The sequence below is a fragment of the Rhinopithecus roxellana genome, chromosome 11 (genome assembly GCF_007565055.1).
Source record: "Rhinopithecus roxellana isolate Shanxi Qingling chromosome 11, ASM756505v1, whole genome shotgun sequence".
Lineage (NCBI taxonomy): Eukaryota > Metazoa > Chordata > Mammalia > Primates > Cercopithecidae > Rhinopithecus > Rhinopithecus roxellana.
Window position 1 is genome coordinate 35,551,186 of NC_044559.1, and position 23,732 is coordinate 35,574,917.

General features: G+C 44.1%; 1 protein-coding gene across 26 annotated transcripts in view; it reads right to left on the minus strand.

The window, feature by feature from the left end:
• The window catches only part of ABLIM1 (actin binding LIM protein 1), a 353,493-nt gene that overhangs the window by 86,207 nt on the left and 243,554 nt on the right, over positions 1-23,732 (minus strand). For 3 of the 26 annotated variants that reach the window (XM_030941236.1, XM_030941235.1, XM_030941234.1), the window contains exon 1: positions 14,808-15,083. The exons of 20 other annotated variants lie outside the window; for them this stretch is intronic. The gene's annotated coding sequence lies outside the window, so the exon portion shown is untranslated. Of the gene's footprint in view, positions 1-14,807; positions 15,084-23,732 lie in introns of those variants that run through there. 3 more of the 26 variants (XM_030941238.1, XM_030941237.1, XM_010363205.2) reach the window with 2 other exon arrangements.

Consider the following 23,732-nt stretch of genomic DNA (forward strand, 5'->3'; position numbering starts at 1 on the left):
ATATTTTGGCAAAGACTCGTTCTAATTATTTCAGTTTGCATAAAACGGGTCATCTGTGGAGACTACTCTCAACTCTCAGCAGAAAAGCCAACTATCTATATTCTCCAGTTTCCCCTTCCAGCTGTTCGGAGCATCATTAAGTTTAAAGACCTCCCTTTCCTGTGGACCCAGAAGGTCTCGCTCTGTGGTTCCCTCAAACTTGAACACAGTCGCATCACTTTCTCATCAACAAACAATCTCAGGTGGACAGATGCTCTCTCAGTGTCTTCCTGGAGCAGAAAGACCTGGATAATCCCCATCCAAGACAAGTCAATTTCCTTCTGTCCAATTAGGACAGTAAAGCTGCTTGGTACCACTTCCTTGCTGCAGGCCAGTCGTGCTGAGCACAAGATGACTCAGGTGAACTTTCCTGGGGGGAAGCTACTTATTCCAAGAGTAATGAGTCTATTAAAGGCAGGAGCCCGAACAAAACGATGTTTTTTCCTGTGCGTAAAAAGGGCTGAAATTAGCGAACTGGGGAAAGAAAATGTGTTACAATCCAATGCAATGTGCACGCGCTGAATACCTCTTATTCACTAGTGACATGCTGAGTCCTCTGAGGACCAGTCTGCAGAGAAGCCAAAAGCCTTTATGTAGGAACCCTATTCATCTTTGCATTCTCGAAGTGTGCAAATAGTAAGTGGACAATAAACATTCCTTGAGTGAAAGACCCTGCTTCTGGATCCAGAGGAAGGGACAACGTCTAACTATAATTTGAGGGGTCAGGCAGGACTTCATGGAAGATAGAACCTGTAAACTGGATTGGAAGGATAGCAGAATCCAGGCCAGGTGCAGTGGCTCATGCCTGCAATCCCAGCACTTTAGGAAGCCAACGAGGGCAGATCACTTGAGGTCAGGAGTTAGAGACCAGCCTGGGCAACATGATGAAACCCTGTCTCTACTACAAATACAAAAATTAGCTGGGCATGGTGGCATGTGCCCATAATCCCAGCTACTCAGGAGGCTGAGGCAGGAGAATTGCTTGAACCCAGGAGGTGGAGGTTGCAGTGAGCCAAGATCGTGCCACTGCACTCCAGCCTGGGTGACAGAGCAAGACTCCATCTCAAAAAAAAAAAAAAAAAATAGCAGATTTTTGCTTTTATTACTTATATGCCAAAACTTGAGAGTTTTTTCCTATCACTCACACTATAGTCAAGAAGACAGCCACCTGTACTCTCCATCCATCCTCCTCCATCCATCCTCCCTTTCCCCAGCAAACCAAACCAAACCAGACCCAGAAAACCTAAACCTTTGAGAAACTTACCAGATACTTTCTCACCTAAAGTTACTTTTCTGTGTAATTTTCCAGGTACAACTATCTGCTGAAAAGTCATTTCTTACTCCTTATACATATAACTGATAAATGTGATGAGTTTAGAGAGAAAAAAATTAAAGTAATACAGGGAGAAGCATATCAGTTCTTCATTCAGAAATGCAGCTATCTTAGGAGAAAAATGTGTTTCAAATGTCCGCAAGTCATGCTGTAACGGCTCAGAACAGGAAGAAATTAGCTTCATTTCAGTAACAGCCAGTATTCTACCACCTCTTAAATCAAGCAAAAACATTTATCACATAAAAGAAAATAAAAAAAGAAACCCCACTGGCAAGCAACATCCGGCAGTAACAATTTCACACTCAATTTATCCTGAGCAGGTTTATACCACACTGTGGCAATTTTGTCTAGTCGATATGCTTCAGCTCACCCCTTTCTAACCTATTGTAAATGACCAGCAATCAAAGCCCAACTTGGTCTGCATGCTGGTATGCTCAGAGTCAAGGTGAATTCACCTTGGCGACTGGTAGGAGCAAAGGGCATCCCTCATTAGCCAGGAATGAAAGAACCACCAAATGAATTGTTAGTGTTTCCTGTCTAGCCGAAATCTAGTAGATACAAGCAATCGATTTTTCCATGAAAGGTGTTGATGCCAACACTACCAAGAAATAATATTTTTTGCCAGAGAGATAGCAAGGACTTAGTGCCCCAGCAAATTCTTATTGGCTATTAAGATGTGCCAAGTTTGGGTCATACTGCAAATTTCCAAGACACAGATACTCCTAAAAATATCATCCAAACCTGTAAAGTTTTCACATGACACCATCACTCAATGACTATACTCAAGGAATAACTGCGTCTGTCCTAAAGGCTCCACAGGCATCATTTTTGGGATCTACAGATTAGTTATCCCAGGAAAGTTTCTCTACTGCTGCTCACCTAAGACTCACAGAATTAAAAAGCTGCTTTCCAATACTAGCTAGAAGCAAACATAATTAAGTGAAATGAGGCTGGGTGCAGTGGCTCAAGTCTGTAATCCTAGTACTTTGGAAGGCCGAGGTGGGCGGATCACTTGAATGGGAGGGGGAAAGGGGAAGGAGAGATTGCAGTCAGCCAAGATCGCACCACTGCACTCCAGCTGGGTGACAGAGCGAGACTCCGTCTCAAAAAAAAAAAAAATAAAGTGAAATAAGCATTCTGAATTATCAGCTGTTTTTGTAATTTCTGCAGTCATTCCTTGGAATTAATTGTTTTTGTGAGACAGGGTCTCACTCTGTTGCCCAGGCTGGAATGCAGTGGCGTGATCACAGCTCACTGCAGCCTCGACCACCTGGGCTCAAGTGATCCTCCAACCTCAGCCTCCCAAGTAGTTGGGTCTACAGATGCATGTGCCACCACACCCAACTAAGTTTTTAAAAAAATTGTTGTAGAGACGGGGTCTCTCCCTATGTTGCCCAGGCTGCTCTTAAGCTCCTGGGCTCAAGTGATCCTCTTGCTTTGATCTCCCAAAGTGTCGGGATTACAGGCAAGGCCATCACTCCCAACCTGAATTAATTTTTATAGTTGAAATAAAACTGTCTTTTCTTGCAGACTGCATGAAAACCTATGAAAAGATACTCAAAGTACAGGAAGCAGGCTTCCCACAGGCCATTTACCAGAAGTTAAGACTATTTCTACACGACTGTGATTCTTTTTGGAAGTTTAAAAGCTTCAAATTGAAAATTAAAAAAGAGAGGAAAAGCGCCTGTCACTGAGACCTACCCACCATGGTGTCCTTGGAAACTAAAGATTCAATTACTAGTATAGTCACCATGAGCTTCCGCCCGAATGCAAATGCACTGACCTTTCAGAGAAAGAAAAATCTAACACAACTTCTGAGGAGATTTCCCAGAACCTGAAAGCGGTTTAGTCCAGGTCAGTGCAGCAGGGGATGGATGAGAAGGAGCACGTGCATAAAATCACATTAAAGGTGAGTCAAGACAAGGCTCATTTAAGTGACACGTGACTGCAATGCTGCATTCGAATTAGGTTAGTTCTGAGATTCACATAAATTGGACCAGCTACACTGAGCTCACAATTCCCGCAGCGGCCATGTCAAGGCTATCCTGCTTTTGATGTGCGGGGGTGGAATCTTTCCCCAAATCCAGATGTGGAAGCTGCCATTCCCTCCGGTGACCCTGTCCCTGGCCACAGTGAATAGTCCAGAGCTGAGCAGGTGACATTTTGATGGAATCTTTTCCTGGAACTTCAGGATGTGAGCTGGGGGTACAAGAGCCCTTTCTACCATGGTTGAGAATCCCTGAGCTGCAGCCTTATGCTTTTCATGCAGAGTGAGTTCATGAGTGTGAATGACACACACAGATAAGCAGACAGAGCTGACAGGATGCTAATGACATCTAAGGCCCTGTCCCCTCCAGCAGCGTGGCTATGTGAGCCCCTTTTCTGCTTCAGCTGATGTTATTGGTTGACTTGTATTCCCCCAAAAAATATGTTCAAGCCCTAACCCCCAATACCTCAGTGTGTGACCTTATTTGGAAAAAGGGTTATTGCAGTTGTTAATTAGTTGGGATGAGCTCATACTGGAACAGGTTGGGCTATTAATCCACTATGACTGATGTCCTTATAAGAACAGAAGAGGGAGGGAGACAGACCAGAACTCCAAGCAAAAACAGAGGCAGAGGTTGGTGTTATGGTGCCATAAGCACGGGAACACCTGGAGCTACCAGAAGCTGGAAGAGGCCAGGGAAAATCTTCCTCTACAGGCTCAGAGAGGACGTGGCTCTGCCCACACCTTGATTTCACCAGCCTCCAGAGCTGTTGGAAATAAAAGTTGTCTTTTTTAAAACATCCAAGTAGTGGTGCTTTGTTATGCTGGCTCCAAAATACAGCTGGTTTGAGGTGAGTTTCTGTCCCTTGTAACCAAAGCCATTGTCTAAGGGAGTGAGGTAAGCAGGTATCATTCTTCAATTTTAAACATAAAAAACATTTTGTGGCCAGGTGCGGTGGCTCACACCTGGAATCTCAGCACTTTGGGAGGCCAAGGCAGGCAGATCACTTGAGGTCAGGAGTTTAAGACAAGCCTGGCCAACGTGGCGAAACCCTGTCTCTACTAAAAATACAAAAATTAGTCAACCACGCTTGTGTGTGGCTTAATCACAGCTACTAGGGAGGCTGAGGCAGGAGAATAGCTTGAACTGGGGAAGCAGAGGTTGCAGTGACCCGAGATCGCATCACTGCACTCCAGCCTGGGCAACAGGCCAAGGCTCTCTGTCTCCAAAAACAGCCAAAACAACAAAAAATGTTTTGCATCCAAGTACTCTGTGCAACATAAAAAACAGCTGCTTCCTTAAAGAAACGATTGAAAACAGATCACAAACCCAGCCACAATTCTTTACTTTTGCATTAATATAACTTTCTCCTGAGACATGAAACAAATAGATGGTGTTGGTTTTGCGAGCTTCACACTGGATTCAGTCAAACTTGGAGACTCTTTGAAACAACAGTTCACACCGGTTAATCCCAGGGAAAGGCTGCCATTCAGTGAAAACTCCCAGGGTTTTACAAAAGCACGTTTTTCTTCCTCTGTTTCCTTTCAGTTAAACTATCGGATATGCAAGCACTCTTCTCATTAACCTCTTATTTTGCTGAACTCAGTAAGAAATTTCCTAGAAGCCCTGCAGTTCTGGCCGGTGCTTTTCTGGGACCTGCAATTGACTAACAGCAGATGCCATTCCTTGGGACTCAGTTCTTTGTTGTTGCTTTTTATCCTCAAAGAGCAGGGCTGTTTATTATGACAAGAACAAGGCTTTTGCCCCTTTCACCTTCAGGAGGAAAAACCTGAGAGGGAAGAACAAGCAACTCTGATTTTTAGATGGGAGGGCACGTGCTGAGTTGAACTGTGGTCCCCCAAAGATATGTCCAACCAGCTTTGCAGATGTAATTAAGGTAAGGATCTTGAGAGAAGGCCATCCTGGATTCAGGTGGGTCCTGAATCCAATGACAAGTCCTTACAAACTACAGGACAGGACGGGACCAGACATGACAAGGAAACTGACCCAGAGGGCAAGCTGGACCTACATGAAGATGAAGGCAGAGACTGGAATGATGCAGCTCCAAGCCATGGAGTACCAAGGATGCTGCAGCACTGGAAGCTGGGGGACAGGATGAAGCAGACCCTCCAGCAGAGCCCTCAGAAGAACCCCCCCACCACCCCATCCACCAATGACACCTTGATTTCAAACTTCAGGCCTCCAGAAATGTGACAGAATACATTTCTATCATGGTTAAGCCACCAAGTTTGTGGTAATTTATGATATCCTTAGGAACGAATTCAAAGCATCAGTGACAGCACATACTTTAAAGGGCGGGGGGCCACAGTACAATGTGGGTCTGTACTTTTTTGCTATAAACTGTCTTCACAGCATGACAAAACACTTGGAATTTTTAGGATTTCACAGAAATTGCCTCATAATCAACTGCGATGTTGAACCTAAAGTTTGTCTGAAACCTTCATGGTCATGCAAATCTTTTATTAACTCATCGCCTGTTTGTGGTGCTGCGCTGGCAGCAAGTTAGGCTGAAACAAAACCCCCTTTAGAAACATAGTAACACTGGACGGGCTGACACGGATCCCCCTGGATGTGCCCACCAGATACATGGGACCATGTGAGGCAAACAAGACATCATCTGTGTCTGCTGGAAGTTATTTACAAATAGACTTTTTTTTTTTTTTTTGGTATTTGGTATGTTTTCATAGTGTATGGTAAAGGATTTTACCACTATATGGCCATTAAAAAGAATGTCATCATCCTATAAGCATCAACACTGAGTCCAAGTGAAGGAAACTGTAGAACAACATGCATAAAACGGTCCTATTTGTATAAAAGAATACACGCCCTCCCACAGATATCTATGTGCAAGAAACAGCAGCAAAGCAAGATACAGAACTCTACATCCTGTATGAAAAAATTGACACGATCCAACTGCATATTTGCAAGTAACTGCATGCCAGTGACACTATAGACCCAACTCTCAACAATAGCTACTTCTGGGAATGGGTTTTTATAAAGTAATGTGATCTTATTGTAAATAAATAACTGAATAAATACACTTATTTGCACTTCTCTGAACCACATGCAATGGGCCAGAGAGTACATATTTTCAGCTTTGTGGACTATGCTGTCTCTGTCTCAGCTACTCAAGGCTGGCTAAAGCACACCTAGAGACCATGTAAATGAACAGACATGCTCCTGTGCTAATAAAGCTTAAGGAGTTAAATGGAGAATTTTTACTTTTTACCTGACACCAAGATTGGCAGCCCATAGGCGAAACCTGACCCACTACCTGTTTTTTGCAAATAAAGTTTTATTGGAACAGAACAATGTCTGTTCATTTACATAGTCTCCAGGTCTGCTTTAGCCCATACATAGCTGAGATAGAGACAGCACAGTCCACAAGGCTGAAAATATGTACTACCTGACCCATTACATGTGGTTCAGAGAAGTACAAAAAAGTGTACTTATTCAGTTATTCATTTACTCATTTACAATGAGCTCACATTACTTTAAAAAAGAAAACTTTCAGAAGTTGTCTGCTCAGACAGTGGCAGGGGATCCCTGGACAATCATCAACAATCTTCCTAGAAGGAGGTGGGAACTTGGGAGTTTTTAGGATGACAGAAGAAAAGCTCCATAGGCATGGGAAAGGTTTAGTTGTTTAAAAACAAAGTGAAATAAAGGTTTCAGCAAAAATCTTTTGAATATCTACTCAATCCCCACACACCTGGCCTCCCTGTAATGGCTTTAATATTCCAAAAGACTTTGAAAGATAGCTTTGATTTGTACAACAAGCAGAGAAGTAGTTCAAGGGGCAGCCTGGGGTAGGTGCACAGGGGATAGGGAAGCACTGAGCTGCTCTGAGGTCTACTTTTGTCTTGCTAACCAATGGGCTGTGTGTTCCTAGGAAAATCACTCAGGTTTTCTGGGTCTCAGTGTCCTCAACTCTCAGAGGGTTAGACTAGATTAAATCTGTGGAACTTTCCTGCTAATGATATTTCTGGGAGTCCTAAGCAGGTATCACCTTGAACACAGAAAAGGAGGTAGAGAAGAAATCTTCCTGGTTGGTACAAGGCCAGGTCCGGGAACCAGCTGGCCAGTTTGCAGCCTTTTTTCCCCACCCAGCACATGTTGGGTGTGAGTGAGTGCAGATTAGGCAAGGCCCCAATTATCCCTCAGCTGGGAGTGGCAAATGTGAACAATGAATCAGTCAGAAACTCCTTTCCAATATCCTCATCATACAGACAGTTAAATTGCAAACCACAAGACATGTTTATTAGTGAGTACATCCAAGGCCATCAGGTCATTTAAGAAGTTGTATTAAAAGGGCAAAAATCCCTCCGACCTTGCTCAGGGATGGTTAAAAGGTTCAGGGGTCCACACTCTTTGTGATGGATAGAGGAGCCAAATGACATATCGGGGTTCGCCCACAGATCCCTCATACATGCCATGGCTGAGCACTTCTCACTGGTCCTACCCTCAATGCTGAGGGCTTTTTGAGTTTTTGACATCCACAAATAACCTGTGGGTACTACCCCCTGCTTAGCTTACCTCCAACCCAGGAAAAAAGGAACCATCTGGATTACCCCCAAACCTGGGTGAAACTAGATTATGTGCCAAGGAAAGCTTTGACAGACCAGTCCGGCAAGGCTGCAGCCTCTGCCCTGTTGGAGCTGTCATCAGGAGTTGTCCTGTGCTGGAAAGTTCAAGCTGTAAGACGAGGGACTCTATCCCAAGAGGCCACCACAGGCTTCAGGCTCATGCCTAAAGAGTCCCACTGCAGAGGGTACACCCTCAGCTGCTGAAGCCTCTGGGCAGGGCCATAGTAAACAATCTCCACATCAACTGTCTATAGACAGAAGTCTTAATCATTTTAGAATTGGCTCCATGGAGTCAGAGCTCCAAGCCAGCTTAGGGCATTACATTTATATGTCAACAAGGGCTTCTGATCTTGGCTTTCTGCTCTGCAATGGAACATCCTGGGGCCAATCAAACTCACAAACACTGGTGTCAAGGCAGGTGATGAGCAGCAGTGGGTTATAACAAAAATGTAGAAGAACACTGTCAGGTTTAAATTTTTAGGCATTTTCCTAGTCTTTTCTGCTTGAAATTTCTACCTATAGTTGTCATGGTGGTTTCTGCAGTGTAAGTTTCATATTCTAGGGGAAATCAGTGCCATTGTGGGCGCTAAAGAAAGCAGAACTCATTCCTAGGGCTGCCAATTGTAACCCTGGGTTAAAATATACCCATGTGACTCAGCAGCTGTTTAACTTTTGACTAATAGATTTGTTTGCATAAGAAGAATGACAGAGTTTAAGCAATCAATGAAGTCCTAAGTGTTAAAAAAAAAAAAAAAAAAAAGAAAGAAAGAAAAATGACATAGGCTGGGTGTGGTACCTCATGCCTGTAATCCCAGCACTTCAGGAGGCCAAGGCAGGAGGACCACTTGAGGCCAGGAGTTAGAGACCAGCCTGGGCAACATAGTGACATCCTGTCTCTAATAATAATAATAATAATAAAAATTAGCTGGGCATGATGGCATGCACCTATAGTCCCAGAAACTCAGGAGACTGAGGCAGGGAATCTCTGCAGCCCAGGAGCTTGAGGCTGCAGTAGGTTATGACTGTGCCACTGTGCTCCAGCCTAGACAACAGAGCGAGACCCTGTTTCTAAAAAAACAATAAAAATAAGTGACTTAAGATACAGCAGCTAGTTATTCTCAGAGATGTCACTGGATTATGAACCAATAGGCTCATGTTTATGTTTACATTTTAATATTACAAATAGTATAAATAATATGTATAAGCTCAAATAATAGGGATGAGAAGGGAGGAGGTGAGGTCTTAGGTTTCATTCATTTGGCAAAAGCCTGAGATGAACCTGTGAGTCAGGCACTGGGCACCTGATGAGGAGGAAAGAAAGGCTGTATAATCTGTGCTACCAAGAAGAAATCTGTATTTAATTCCTGGCCCTGCAGTAATCATCTGCATGCCTTTCAGCAACTGCTCTGGGCCTCAGTTTACTTACTTGCAAAACAAGATGAGAGTGATACTCAAGCCACAGAGTTGACGAAAGGACTTCGATGAAGTATGCTTATAAGGTGCTAAGGCGGTAAGAACAAACAATAATTACAACCATAACCACCTTTATTACACATTCCTGTCCTAAAGAGCTTAGTATGCAGAGCTTAGCAAACAGGGGACTGTAACTGGATAAGATGGTTACTGTAATGTACAAAGTGAGGTGGGTGTGGGGAGAAAATTCTCCAAGGTTACTGTCTTGGGGAGTCAAAGAGGAATCACAGGAGAGAAGTTCTTAGACTTAAAAGAGAGTAGACCTTTACTCAGTAGTCAACCCCACTCCCTTCCCCTCTCCTTCTCTCCTTCTTTCCCTCTCCTTTTCCCTCCCATTCATCCATCCTTCTATCCATCCACTCATTCTCTTATTGGGCACAAAGCTTCTATCAGATGATGTTTTAGTTTCGGATATATAATAGTCCCTGTCATAAGCATACATTCTTGCAATGAGTGACAGATAATAGACATGGATACAAGCATATAAGAATTCCAGGTAGTGGGGGGACAGTGCCATGAAGAACCTAAAACAGAACCAGGGGAGAGAAGATGGCCTAGGGGTTGGGCAGGTGGAAGCAGCTTTAGCTAGGTGATCAGAGGATACCTCTCCAAGGCAAAACAGGCAGGTTGAATAATGAGAAGGAAGCCAAGATCTGGAGGAAGAACATTCCAGGCTCAGAGAGCAGTGAAAGCCCAGAGATGGACAGCGTCTGTGCTTGAGGGGCATAAAGAAGGCTAGCGGGCTGGAATGAAAGAGGAGGGAAGACGTAGGTAATCAGGAACTTAATCTCAGAGGGCTGCATAAGCCAGGAGAAGGTATTTCAATAGCTTTTCCAAAATTCCAAGGTTTAAAGGTCTAACAAAAACCCAGTCAAACACATTTTTTCCTTATGCTTTAAAACTCTTTACAAAACACAAAGGAAACCTGGGAATCCACCCCACCCCCAACATATTCCCTAAACTTGGTTATACAAGGGCCAACATCTTCTTTCATCTGTTGCCAGACCAGATACGTTTGGCATCCTAAACAAGTTGCCAAAACAAAGCAGAAAGCTCAGCTTAAACTCTGTTAGAGGATGTTCTAAACTTCACAAAACACAATTCTCTATCTTTTCAAGTATGTTTATTTGGACAAGGTATACGGATATGAGCACAGATGCAAGGAACCAGCTGCACAGAACCAAGACAATCTAGTAAAAATTACTATTCAGCAGTAAGGGAAGATAAAAGCAGTCTTAAGTGTAAACAAGTATTTTTGCTTCATCTAGTGTTTATGAGCAACAAATGGCCTCAGTGTGAACCAGCAATGCTGAGGAGGGCACAAACACGTATTTGCTAAAAACATTGCAGGCTTGGCGAATAATAAAGCAGTAGGGTTTGTTTCCTCTTTGATGAAGGTTCCCCCCTCACAAAGGCCGCACCTTAAGCCTCTGCAGCTTAAGGCAAAAGAAAGGCTCACACTTGCTCATTCCCAGGGTTCTGCTTAGAAACATGGAGCTAGGCCAGGTGCAGTGGCTCACGCCTGTAATCCCAGCACTTTGGGAGGCCGAGGCAGGTGGATCACTTGAGGTCAGGAGTTTGAGACCAGCCTGACCAACATGGTGAAACCCCATCTCTATTAAAATAAAAAAAAAAATTAGCTGGGCATGGTGGCACGCACCTGTAATCCCAGCTACTCGGGAGGGTGAGGCAGGAGATTCGCTTGAACCCAGGAAGTGGAGGTTGCAGTGAGCCAAGATTGTACCACTGCACTCCAGCCTGGGTGACAGAGCAAGACTCCGTCTTAAAAAACAAAACAAAACAAAAAAAACCCCATGGAGCTGGGGTTGGTGTGTGAACCAAAGCAAGAGATTGAGAGGATCTTTGGCTTATATGTCTCTCACTACAGCATCTTTACATTCTGCACAGTCCAGAAACTTCCAATTTCAAGACATCTGCCCCATCTGCACCCCCCTTGCCCTGATAACCTGGTTCAGAGAACCAGGTAGGTTCTCTGGGCAGCACCATCTGATTCATCACAGGACACACAGATCACTTCTGATCATAAGCTCTCTTTCAACTGGAGAATTTTCTTAAAGAGGTGGTAAATACCTTGCCTTTGGGTCAGACCCTACAGTTAGTGTGCTCTTTATCCTGTTGAAACCATGAAGTGGCATTAACCCATGGGATTTACAATAAGAGTAGAAATTTAATTTCTGGGCCTTACGAAGGCCCAAATTCTACAACCCACAGACCCACTTTTCCTGCATCCTTCAAAGAGTTTTCTGGTAGCCCCTTAGACATTAAAACCTGCTTGGATGGGGACCGGATTTGTCCTCTTAAAAAAAAAAAAAATACAGAGAACGGGCTATATGGATACATGTTGCGGACATGTGAGCTTGCTGACCAAGCTCCTGGGTGGTCTTTCCATAGAAATCATTGACATTCATTTGTCTGTTCATCAACAACTGAGCAAATAGTATGAGCAGGCACGGTGCTACCTCCTGGGGGCAAACAGACCTAAAATGCTCACATTTGCTGTGCTCATGGATCTTTGGTCTACTGAATGGGGGGAGAGGGTGAATTTTAATAATGAAGAAATGTTAATTAGAGAGCACATGGTATGTGTCACATTGGTACCTTCAGGTGGAGATAAATTGCATGATTTGCTTTGCAATTAAAAGCAGAAACCACAGCTCTCTGATAATATTATGGGCCAGTCCAGATCTGTCACCAAGAACAGACTCCAATAAGACAAGGTGTTTCCCTATCTGTTCAGCCAATGCTAAGCACTGCCTCTAACCCCGCTGGGCTTGAGAGTCTCTTCTATGGAGTGGTACATCTCATCTGGTTTGGGTGGTGGTGGTAGCTCCTGGAAGTCATGGTGCTCAGTGCAATGTACTATATTCTTGGAGAAACACCAAGAAAAAGTGGCATAAACAGCTTCATGCATTTTGTAATCTGTAAACCTTTGAGTGCAAACAAGCAGTAGCATTAATGCTAAAAGTGTAAGAAAAATTTTAAACAGAAAAAAATCCCAGCCATTGACTTCATCGTTATCTGTAAATTGGAAAAAAAGCTGTGATTCTTCAATTGCACTCACAAAACAAGGCCCAATTCCTAAAAAAATCAAAACAGTTTGAGACCCACTGGTACAGAGGGGGAAAAGAAAAAAGAAATGAAAGCAGAGGGGGAAAAGAAAAAAGAAATGAAAGCATTCAGTTGCAGATTCCAGAAGAAAAAAAAATAACAGGCATGGCCAGATTTACTAAAAGCCCACATTACAAACAAACAAACAACAACAGCAACAACAAAAAAACCTATATTTACAGAAGGGAAACGTATGGGTAACTATTTGCTTTATAAAATGGATCACTATATAAGCTTCTTTTTAAAAAAGAAAAAATAGGATATCCCCAGAATGCACTTTAGAATTCAACTGAGAGAAGTTTGACTTCTATACCAATCGTAGCACTGTATAAAATAAGCCCCACAAGGGCACAGAAGGAAAAGTGGGCAGAAGAATGTATGTCCACAGCAGTCCTTGAATCTGATCCCCCATTCCCAAGATGTGATTTCAAACAAAACCCAAACAAAATACAAACCAAATGGTCAGGCCAAAACACTTGTCCTGCCACTGTTTCTTGGACCCCGCCAGACCTCCCTAGGACTCCAGCCTCCTCTCAGACCCCCTTCCCCCTCATTGGCAGCAGTAGGCCCCAAGGTGGTTTCCCTCGAGCCCTGGTTCCCAACCAGGGGCAGTTTTGCCCACAGGGAACATTTAACAGTGTCTGAAGACATTTCTGGTTCTCACAGCTGGGCAGCGAGTGCTACTGTCACCTGGTGTGCAGAGATCAAGGATGCTACTAGACATCCCATAGACAGTCCCCTGCAACAAACTGTAATCCCATCCAAAACGTCCATAATGCTGAGGTTGAGAACCCTGGTCTACGGGAGCCAAAATCATGACCACCCCCTCCAGAAAGTCAGGTTGCAAGAACTGAGTAGTTCACTTTCTGTCCTTTTAGATGAGCTACTGTTTAGTTAAAGAGAAAAACCTGCAGACTTCTGTTGTCATGATATAATATTCCCTGGGCCTACAGGATAAGCCACTGATGCAAGTATTAGACTCACTGACACATGAAAACGCTTAGACAACCCCCTTGAAAACATTGGTCAAAACATTCATTCTAAGTGTTATAAGAGATGCTTGGCAAGGCCTCACGTTTAGTCTTAAAAAGCCTTCTCAAAGTAATTTATACCAATGAGCCGTGGCAAATTCACCTATTCTATAAGCACACAGTGACTCAACAAGCCTTTTGATCCATTTATAGAATGGCGACAATTATATTTTAATGAGTTATTTTCACTTACTTGTCAGAACCTGTTTTGGTAATCTAAATAACTTCACATCCTCTCAACATTCCTCATGAGGCTGTCTCAGGGAAAAAACAGGCTCAATATTCTTTTAAGTCGCCAATCTCAGTTACTCTCAGTTACGTGACAAATGAAGCTGCTACAGCCACCACACTCCTGCTGGGTTACGGCCAAACTCACGTTTTTGTTGTTGTTTTTTTTTTCTTTTCTAACATCATAAATCTATTTCTTTCACAGCTGAGATAACTTTCTTGTCCCATTTCTTCTTTCATGCTAGTATAGCACATTTTAAAACACTTTTCCCAAAGAACTCTTTACAGCATGATTTGATTAATAATTAGGTTTTTTAGGAAAACTATTTTCACTATAAAGGCCAGAATCTCTAGATTTCTTTTACTGAATATCAAAGCTGGAAAGACAGGCAATTATCAAGCTCTTTCAACCTAGAGCTGCAATAAAACACCCAAACGTTTTGCTTCCTTATTTTCATTCATTGGGAATTTCTTGAAGAAAAAAAAATCTCATAAATGTACAGTAACAGCTAAATCTACTTATTCCCACGTGCCACTTCCACCACCAAATCCCCCAAACAGGATTCAAATGTAAATTTCACAGAGCTCTACAAACCACAGAGAAAACAAAACAACCCCAAAGTCTGAAAACCATAGTCTCCTTTCAATCTTGCGGGTAGCAGCCTAAAAAAACATAAGCCTTGTTTAAAAGGTCAACGCACTACATTTCTCAGTGAAATAAATAACCTGCCTTTCCTGCTCTTCAGTCTAGTTCTGTATCGATTGAACAAAAGCTCCTGTCGTTTCTCTTGTATCATCAGGAAAACAAAAAGTTTACATAAATGTATTTCAGGGCAATGAAGGTGACTTCTGTCGCCAGCATCCAGCCACCCTATTTGGAGGATCCGAGCGGCCTCCGACCTCACGAAGGAAGCCAGAAATCTCACATCTGCCTCACAAAGCAAAGGACATAGGTCACCTTGTGCAATTCCCGCTTTACCTTAGGCCAGGGTTCCTTTTCTTCTAATTCTGTTCCTTGGCTGTGCTGAGCAGAGAACTCCTCCAGGCTTCAAGTTCAGAACACGGCCAAGAGGCTTTGTAGATGCCAGACCTCAGCCGGACAGACTGAGGCTCCCGCCCGCCTGGGTTACATACCAGGCTTCTCTCTGAAGCTCCGCTACAGCAACGTGCATCCCTCTAGAGACGCACTCCGGAAACCAGCGCCGTGTGCGGAGGGCAGGCACACTCTCTCACGCCTCCTCTCCTCGCTTTACTTACTAGTTCAACACACCAGCAACCACAATGGGCCAGTCCAAGTTCCCAAAAAAGGAGGGGAGTAGATTTACTTTCTTTCTTTTTTTAAATGCAGGTGGGAAAGTACCACTTCTTTGCATTCACTCGCTATTGTCTGCATGTGAAACCGACAGTGATTGTCCCTGAGGCAGAAGCTTGTACTGAAACCAGATTCTGAGGCTTTTTGAGTTTCTTTCTTGGAGTTGAGGCGATGGAAAGGTGCCTAGCTGAGTACAGCCATCACACAGCCTGCAGCCTCCTCTCGCAAGTCACTGCTTTTGAGGTACATGTAAGGAACCCCTTATGCAAAAGTATAACAAAACTGAGTTCAACTTTTTATTCCCCTTTGTTACTTCAGAATTTCCATATTACTCTGCAGTACTGTTTGAGACAAATATGGTTGAAAAAAGCCTCTGTTATCAAGCTTTCTTGATTCATATTTTTGGTATATTTTGTATTGTGTGTTTTTAATTGCAGCAGAAAATTACTGGCTACCTACTGTGTTGCAGGCATTTTCAATGAAACCATCCCTGAGGAAATCTCAGGTGAGTCAGTGACTGAGGGGAAGCTGCAGGCTCTCTATGTATGTGAACAGAGAGGAGGAACTGGAAGTTTCTCCAGTGATGGCACAGCCCTTTTAATGTACTCTTTCTTGGGATGTTGGAAAGGTTTCTGTAACAACTCTTATCTTTTTTTTTTTTTGAGACAGGATCTCTGTCACCCATGCTAGAGTGCAGTGGCAAGATCATAGCACAATCATAGCTCACTGCAACCTCAGACTCCTGGGTTCAAGTGATTGTCCCACTGCAGCCTCCTGAGTAGCTGGGATTACAGGTGCGAGTCACCATGCCTGGCTAATATTTTAATTTTAATTTTTTTTTTTTCGAGATGGAGTCTCGCTCTGTTGCCCAGGCTAGAGTGCAGTGGCGCGATCTCGGCTCACTGCAGCCTCCGCCTCCCAGTTTTAAGTGATTCTCCCCCGGGCTAGAGTGCAGTGGCGTGATCTCGGCTCACTGCAACCTCTGCCTCCCAGTTTCAAGCCATTCTCCTGCCTCAGCTTCCTGAGTAGCTGGGACTACAGGCATGCACCACCATACCCAGCTAATTTTTGTATTTTTAGTAGAGACGGGGTTTCACCACATTGCCCAGGCTGGTCTCGAATTCCTCACCTCAAGTGATCCTCCCGCCTCAGCCTCCCAAAGTGCTGCGATTATAGGTGTGAGCCACCCTGCCCTGCCACACTTGTCATTTTTAACAAGACTAGGAGGATTTAGGAAAATTTTCATGGAGATTATTTGCCCACAAAGATCAGGAAATAAAAAGACCCTTTTATATAGACATGTGGAATCTCTCTAAGCTGGTTTGGAAGAAGTCCCAAATATTGCTGAGAAAATGTAAAGTTTTAGCAACAAAGTTGTGCTTCTAAAACGAAGAGGAAACTATTGGCTTATACATTATAATAATTATATGGGTCTTATTAAATTTCTACTGCATTTTTCTTCTGAGAAGTCAGAAACTTCCATCAATGTGTCCTCACCACACCCTTATAGGGCCAGATCCTCAAAGTGGCATCTGTGGTCTTCCTTGTGCCAGAATCACCCAGGGCAGGGTTACATGTTCACATGCAGATTCCCAGGCCTCTTGAATCAGAATGTCTGGGGTGAGGCCTGAGAATCCATACTTTATTATTTTTTAAAAGCATAAATAACTTCATTTTTATTGTGGTAAGAACACAACATGAGATGTACTGTCTTAAATTTTTTAAGTGCACAATACAGTATTGTTAATGATAGGCACCGTGTTGTGCTGGGAATCCATACTTTAAACAAGATATACAGGTGATTCTTAGGCATACTGGTTTTAGAACCTCAGCCTTACATGGTAAGACCATTCAGGGTTAAGGATGGCACCTTTTACCTCTGTAACTCCTGCATCTCACCTCATGTTTGAGACATTAGCATGCAATGTCTGTCAGAGGAGTGAAGGTGTCCCCCTTTACAAAGGTAAAAAGGGACACTTACCCAGGCTTCTAGTCACATGGCCAGAAGTAATTTGAGCATTAGAATTAGGCTCACTACCCACAAGCCTTCATCCTTTTTTTTTTTTTTTTTTTTTTTTTTTTTTTTTTGAGACAGAGTCTCATTCTGTTGCAAGGCTGGAGTGCAGGGGTGTGATACTGGCTCACTGCAACCTCTGCCTCCCAGGTTCAAGCGATTCTCCTGCCTCAGCCTCCCAAGTAGCTGGGACTACAGGCACAACGCCACCATGCCCAGCTAATTTTTGTGTTTTTAGTAGAGATGGGGTTTCACCATGGTGGCCAGGATGGTCTTGATCTCTTGACCTCATGATCGCCCGCCTCAGCCTCCCAAAGTGCCAGGATTACAGGCATGAGCTACCGCACCCGGCCTCTTCATCCTCTTTTTACTCTCCTATATTTGGATGATCGGTTTCTCTTTTTGGATTTTATTTATTTAAGCATCTCTATATCTTCTGGGATGGGGTCAAAGAGGATGGGTCAACTTCAGATTTACTGAGCAAATTTCCAAATTTGTGAGTTTCCAGATGAAAAGGGTGAAGAACACTACCGTGTGGAGTCAAGAGGTTCAAGTCACCTCCCTGGTTGGGCAGCCCTTGGTGAGCGACCTGAGCCACCTTTCCCATTGACATGCCTCCTGTGCACATGCATGCACACAATTTGGGGAAAGAACATGAAGAGGAAATAATCCAAAGGTGGGCCAGGCGTGGTGGCTCATGCCTGTAATCCCAGCACTTTGGGAGGCTGAGGCGGGCAGATCACCTGAGGTCAGGAGTTCAAGACCAGCCTGGCCAATATGATGAAACCCTGTCTCTACTAAAAATACAAAAATTAGCTCGGCATGGTTGCATGCACCTGTAATCCCAGCTACTTGGGAGGCTGAGGTAGGAGAATCCCTTGAATCTGGGAGGCAGAGGTTGCAGTGAGCCGAGATCACGCCATTGCACTCCATCCTGGATGCCAAGAGCGAAACTCCGTCTCAAAAAAAAAAAAAATATTATTAAAAATAATCAAAGGGTGGGCAGAGGGATGTGTTTGAGGTAATGGAAATGTTATAAAGTAGGATTGTGATGATGGTGGCACAACTCTGTAAATTTACTAAAGGTCATTGAATCATACACTCAACATGGGTGAATTTTATGGCATGTAATAAAGCCTCAACGAAACTGCTACTAATCACAGGTGTTGTTGGCTAAAATCTGTTCCAAAGGGACTTAGTGCTAAGGCTCAGGTTCGAGGAGCTGATATAAAAGCCACACTTTGGCAGTCCATAGAAGTTGAGAGACCTCATCATCGTCATACTAAATAATGATGAAGGCCCAGTCTGGGCAAACGTGCTAGGTAGTATACAATTAAACAGACAGCACAAATCCTTCAGGAGTTTATACTTAAACAGATTATAACCAGCTGGATGCAATAAAAGAAACATTAACAGAAAAATATCACTTGGGCCTTTATTTTATATGTGAGTGAAATAAATCGGTATTTATTTATTTATTTATGTATTTTGAGACGGAGTATCACTCTGTTGTCTAGGCTGCAGTGCAGTGGGGCGATCTCGGCTCACTGCAATCTTCACCTCCTGGGTTCAAGCAATTCTTGTGCCTCAACCTCCCAAGTAGCTGGGATTACAGGCGACTGCCACCGCACCCGGCTAACTTTCGTATTTTTAGTAGAGACGGGGTTTTGCCCTGTTGGCCAGGCTGGTGTCGAACTACTGAACTTAGGTGATCTGCCCACCTCAGCTTCCCAAAGCACTGGGATTACAGGCGTGAGCCATCACACCCAGCCAGAAATAGGTATTTAGTAAAGGGATGAGAAGTTTAGGCCTAAAGAGTATGTGAAGTTTTTAACGTTTTTGGTTAAAGGACATGGCAAAAATTCACCATGGGAAAAATAATCATTTATCCACACACTTTTACTGAGCAGTTATCAGATCCCTGGTAAAAAAAAAAGTAATTAAAAAATACACCATAAAACAATGGTAGATTGAATGGATGGGCATAAATGTGTGTGAATGCCTAAAGTTCAGTGATTTAAGAAATTTTCAAACCCAAGCATTAACATGACTGTTTAACTTGCGTATCTGAAATAATCCCATATAACTACATCAGAGAGTAAACAGAGATGCGTGAGCCTGACTTCTTCATTCAAACAGGAAGCCGTAAGTTCATTCCAAATATTGGGCTTTTACAAAATCTGTGTTTTATAAATGAAGAAAAAGGAAGAAGTATTTCTTGAGGCCCGGTATGTGAGGCGCTGTCCCAGATGACTCTTACTATCTGTTGGAAGCCTGTACAAGGAAAGTGTCATTGCCTACATCGTAATAACAAGAGGATGGGACATCTTCAGATTTACTGAGCACACTTCCAAATTTGTGAGTTTCCAGATGAGACGGATCAAGACCTATCCCAGCTTCAGGTGCTGGGGCTCAACATGTAAGCAACTTGCTGAGAATTACTCAGCTTTTTTTTTTTTTTTTTTTTTTTTTTGAGACAGAGTCTTGCTCTGTTGCCCAGGCTGGAGTGCAGTGATGTGATCTCGGCTCACTGCAACCTCCATTTCCCTGGTTCAAGCGATTCTCCTGCCTCAGCCTCCCAAGTAGCTGGGATTACAGGCACGTGTCACCATGCCCAACTAATTTTTGTATTTTTAGTAGAGACGGGGTTTCACCATGTTGGCCAGGATGGTCTCGATCTCCTGACCTCATGATCCGCCTGCCTTGGCCTGCCAAAGTGCTGGGATTACAGGCATGAGCCACCACCCCCCACCAGATTACTCAGCTTTAAGTGTGGCTACTAGGATCAAGTGCTGGTGTGTCTGTGCAGTGGCGCCACCTCAGCTCACTGCAACCTCCACCTCCTGGGTTCATGCAATTCTCCTGTCTCGGCCTCCCGAGTAGCTGGGGTTACAGGTGCACACCATCATGCCTGGCTGATTTTTGTATTTTGATTAGATATGGGGTTTCATGATGTTGGCCAGGCTCGTCTTGAACTCCTGGCCTCAAGTGATCTGCTCACCTTGGCCTCACAAAGTGCTGGGATTATAAGCATGAGCCACTGCACCTGGCCTGTATCAGTTCTTTCTGCTAACAACTCTTCTCTCCCTTCCACCTTACCTATCCAGGCCACATCAGGCTCCAAAATTCCAAATTCTATCCCTGTTTCCAAGATGCCTGCAGGTTTGTGTTTTGCTATGGACCCATTAAAATAGTTTATGAAGTTTGCATTTGCAAGGCCACTGCGAAGTTTCCCTTTTCGGGAGGAATTTCTGTACCAGTTCATTTCCGCTGGGCTGGATGGGCACCAGCCCTAACTCCCTCCACCTGACTAGCTGGCAAACTACAAGCAAGTCCATCTGCTGGAGCTGGCACCATATCCTCCCCAAGGCGGGAAGCCACGAGGTCCAGGAAGCAAGCACATTCAGGTGTGAAACAGATGAGGAGGCAGCCTGTCCATGGTGGCAGACTCCTCAGCACAGCATCACTGGATCCAAAGGAACAAAATGCTCCCATTTTCCCTGGAGCACATGCCATCTCCTAGGCCCTGGGGAGAGAGAGTTTCATATCCTTAGCCTGGTAATACTGTGCCCAGAACAGAAATTATCCTGCTGACCTTTGGATGGTGCCATTTTTCAACATAGACCCCTCCAAGTTAAACACTCATGGAGAGGCCAACCGGGTGGAATCACAAGGACAAAAGAGAGCCAAGGTAGCTTGAGATGCCATCTTCAGTGTGACTTATTAAGAACCCAAAAGCTAGAGAAGATTGCTGGAGGTAGTCGCAATGCCCAGCAGCGGCACAACCCAGATTCCAGGAGTCAGGCTGGTTAGGGTGTAGAGACTCACGTGTCTGTCTACCACCATCAGCTAAGTTGGCAGATACAAGTGGATTAGTAGGGTCAGTCTTTCAAATGGAGAATGGGTCTGAGTGAGCCCAAAAAATTCTGTTTCCCTCATGATTAAGCTAAAATTAGTCTGTAGTAGAAAATATTTTTAAAAAATTTTTGAACTGGCCAGGTGTGGTGGCTCACACCTGTTATCGCAGCACTTTGGGAGGCTGAGGTGGGTGGATCATTTGAGGTCAGGAGTTCGAGACCAGCCTGATCAACATGGTGAAACCCCATCTCTGGTAAAAATTAGCCAGGCATGGTGGTACATGCCTGTAATCCTAGCTACTTGGGAGGCTGAAGCAAGAGAATTGCTTGAACCTGGGAGGCGGAGGTTGCAGTGAGCCAAGATAGTGCCACTACACTCCAGCCTGGGCGGTGGAGTGAGACTCTGTCTCAAAAAAAATAAAATAAAAGTTATAAGCTGACTACTGGTTTGAAATAGAAAAGGATGTATTATTACAATCTTGCAATTAAATCAGACAGCACAATCAAATCACATGCTTAAAATCAAAGAAACAAACAAGGCTGGAAAAAAGTGAACAAAGCCTTCAGTAACAATAGCAAACAAAGATAAATTTCTCACCTTGACTACCCATTCCTTAAGAACCAAAGTCGACTTCTTTCTAGTAGTCACCAAAAATCTCTCTTGAACTCGGGACGTTTACTGTGTGTGCCCATTACTTGGCTGTTTAATACTGTGGGTCCCAAATTACCGTGTTTTTGTAGTTGTTGTTTGTTTTGAGACAGAGTCTTGCTCTGTCGCCCAGGCTGGAGTGCAGTGGCATGATCATAGCTCACTGCAGCATTGCAGCTTTGAACACCTGGGCTCTAGCAGTCCCCCTGCTTCAGCCTCCCAAATAGCTGGGACTATAGACCCGCACCACCACACCCAGCTAATTTTTAAATTTTTTGGTAGAAGTGAGGTCTTACTGTGTTGCCTAGGCTAGTCCTGAACTCTTGGTCTCAAGTGATCCTCCTGCCTTGGCCTCCCAAAGTGCTGGGATTACAAGTGTGAGCTACCACATCTGGCCCTGAATTACCTTTGTGCACTGAGAGATACTGCCAAAGATTAAACTCTTTTTCTGCTCCCCCAAGAGAAGGTCATGAAAATTAGCTTGGAATTATTGAAGATCACCTCTGTAGGGTAGGTGGGGCACCCTGGAATCAACCATTTAGAAGAAGGGGCATGATCACCCCTTTTATGTCTATAGTGGTAAAAGAAGAGGTAAGCAGAGCCCGGGATGGAGCTGGGAGGGAACAGCAGGAAGGGGAGGGGTGCTGCTCTAAGTCCCCAAGAAAGCAGACACAGGAGTCCTTCTGATGCCCTGATGTGCTGGGTTCTGGAGAGGAGAAAGGACTACTCTGGGGACATCATTTTAGTGCCCAGAATAGTGGCCAGTCCGGGAACTCCACCCCTTGGTGGTAACTTGTCCAGGCACGCTGTGTCTCTCTGCTGTTGAATCCCAGCCATTTCTAAAGTGCAATTGGCCCTCGGTCTCTGAAAAAGCTGCAGCGGCCCTGGGCACTTATGATCCCTGAGGACGGGTGGGGGAGGGGGTTCCTGGGACACTCCAGGAGGTTTTCAGCTTGGATACTGCATGCCTTTTAAAGATGCATGCCTTATCACTCTGAGAACAAGTCCTAAATCTTACGTTTTCTTTTGTGACCCACCCCCGCCACTGCCACCGCACTGCCACATGTAGGGCTCCTAGCACATGCTCAGTAATCCTGGTTGACTTCCTGGAAGAGTCTCACTTGACCTGCCGGGTCAGTTATTCCCCTGCTCACACATTTCAGCCATGAGCTAAACTCTCTGAAGTTAAATAATGCTGAAAAAAAACCAAAACATCCTTTTAACTCAAGATAAATAGAAATTCTTTTCAAACTGTTATTTCCAAATAAGAAAGCCCTTCCATTTGTGCTGACAGGAAATGGGGTGATTTTTCCATAAATATTAAATCTTTAATGCATGGGAATGCAGTCTGCTGGTGCCCTGTCGCAACACATTTCCTCCTGTTATGAAAGTAAGAGAAAGTGGCCAGCTTTGGGTGAATCAGATAGATTTTCCTCAAATCATTCATTCAATCAGTGTGCTCTGCCCTACTGGGTCAATTCCCAACCTGTTAGCCATGAAGGAGACAAAATATTAGCACCAGGTTTTTCTTCTCCAATAAAATGTTGCAAAACGAACTCATCACAAACCATACATTGGATTTCAACTGGAGTCTACTTTTCCAGCACTGGAGAGATTTTACATTCACTAAGCTACACTCTACAATCAAGGCCACGTCCTGTGCAGTGGCAACCTCTTGCCACACAAAAGAACAAAAATTTAGTCTCCCATAGCGGGAAAGACCCTAACATAGAATTTTTTTTTTTTTTTTTTTTTTTTTTTTTTTCCCTGAGGTGTTGTCTTGCTCTGTTGCCCAGGCTGGAGTGCAGTGGCATGATCTCGGCTCACCGCAGCCTCTGCCTCCTGGGTTCAAGCGATCCTCCTGCCTCAGGCTCCTGAGTAGCTGGAATTACAGGCTTGCGGCACCACACCCAGTTAATTTTTGTATTTTTAGTAGAGATGGGGTTTTGCCATGTTGGCCAGGCTTGTCTCGAACTCCTGACCTTAGGTGATCTCCCATCTCAGCCTCCCAAAGTGCTGAGATTACAGGCATGAGCCACCGTGCCTGGCCAAGCCTAGCATAGAATCTTGCA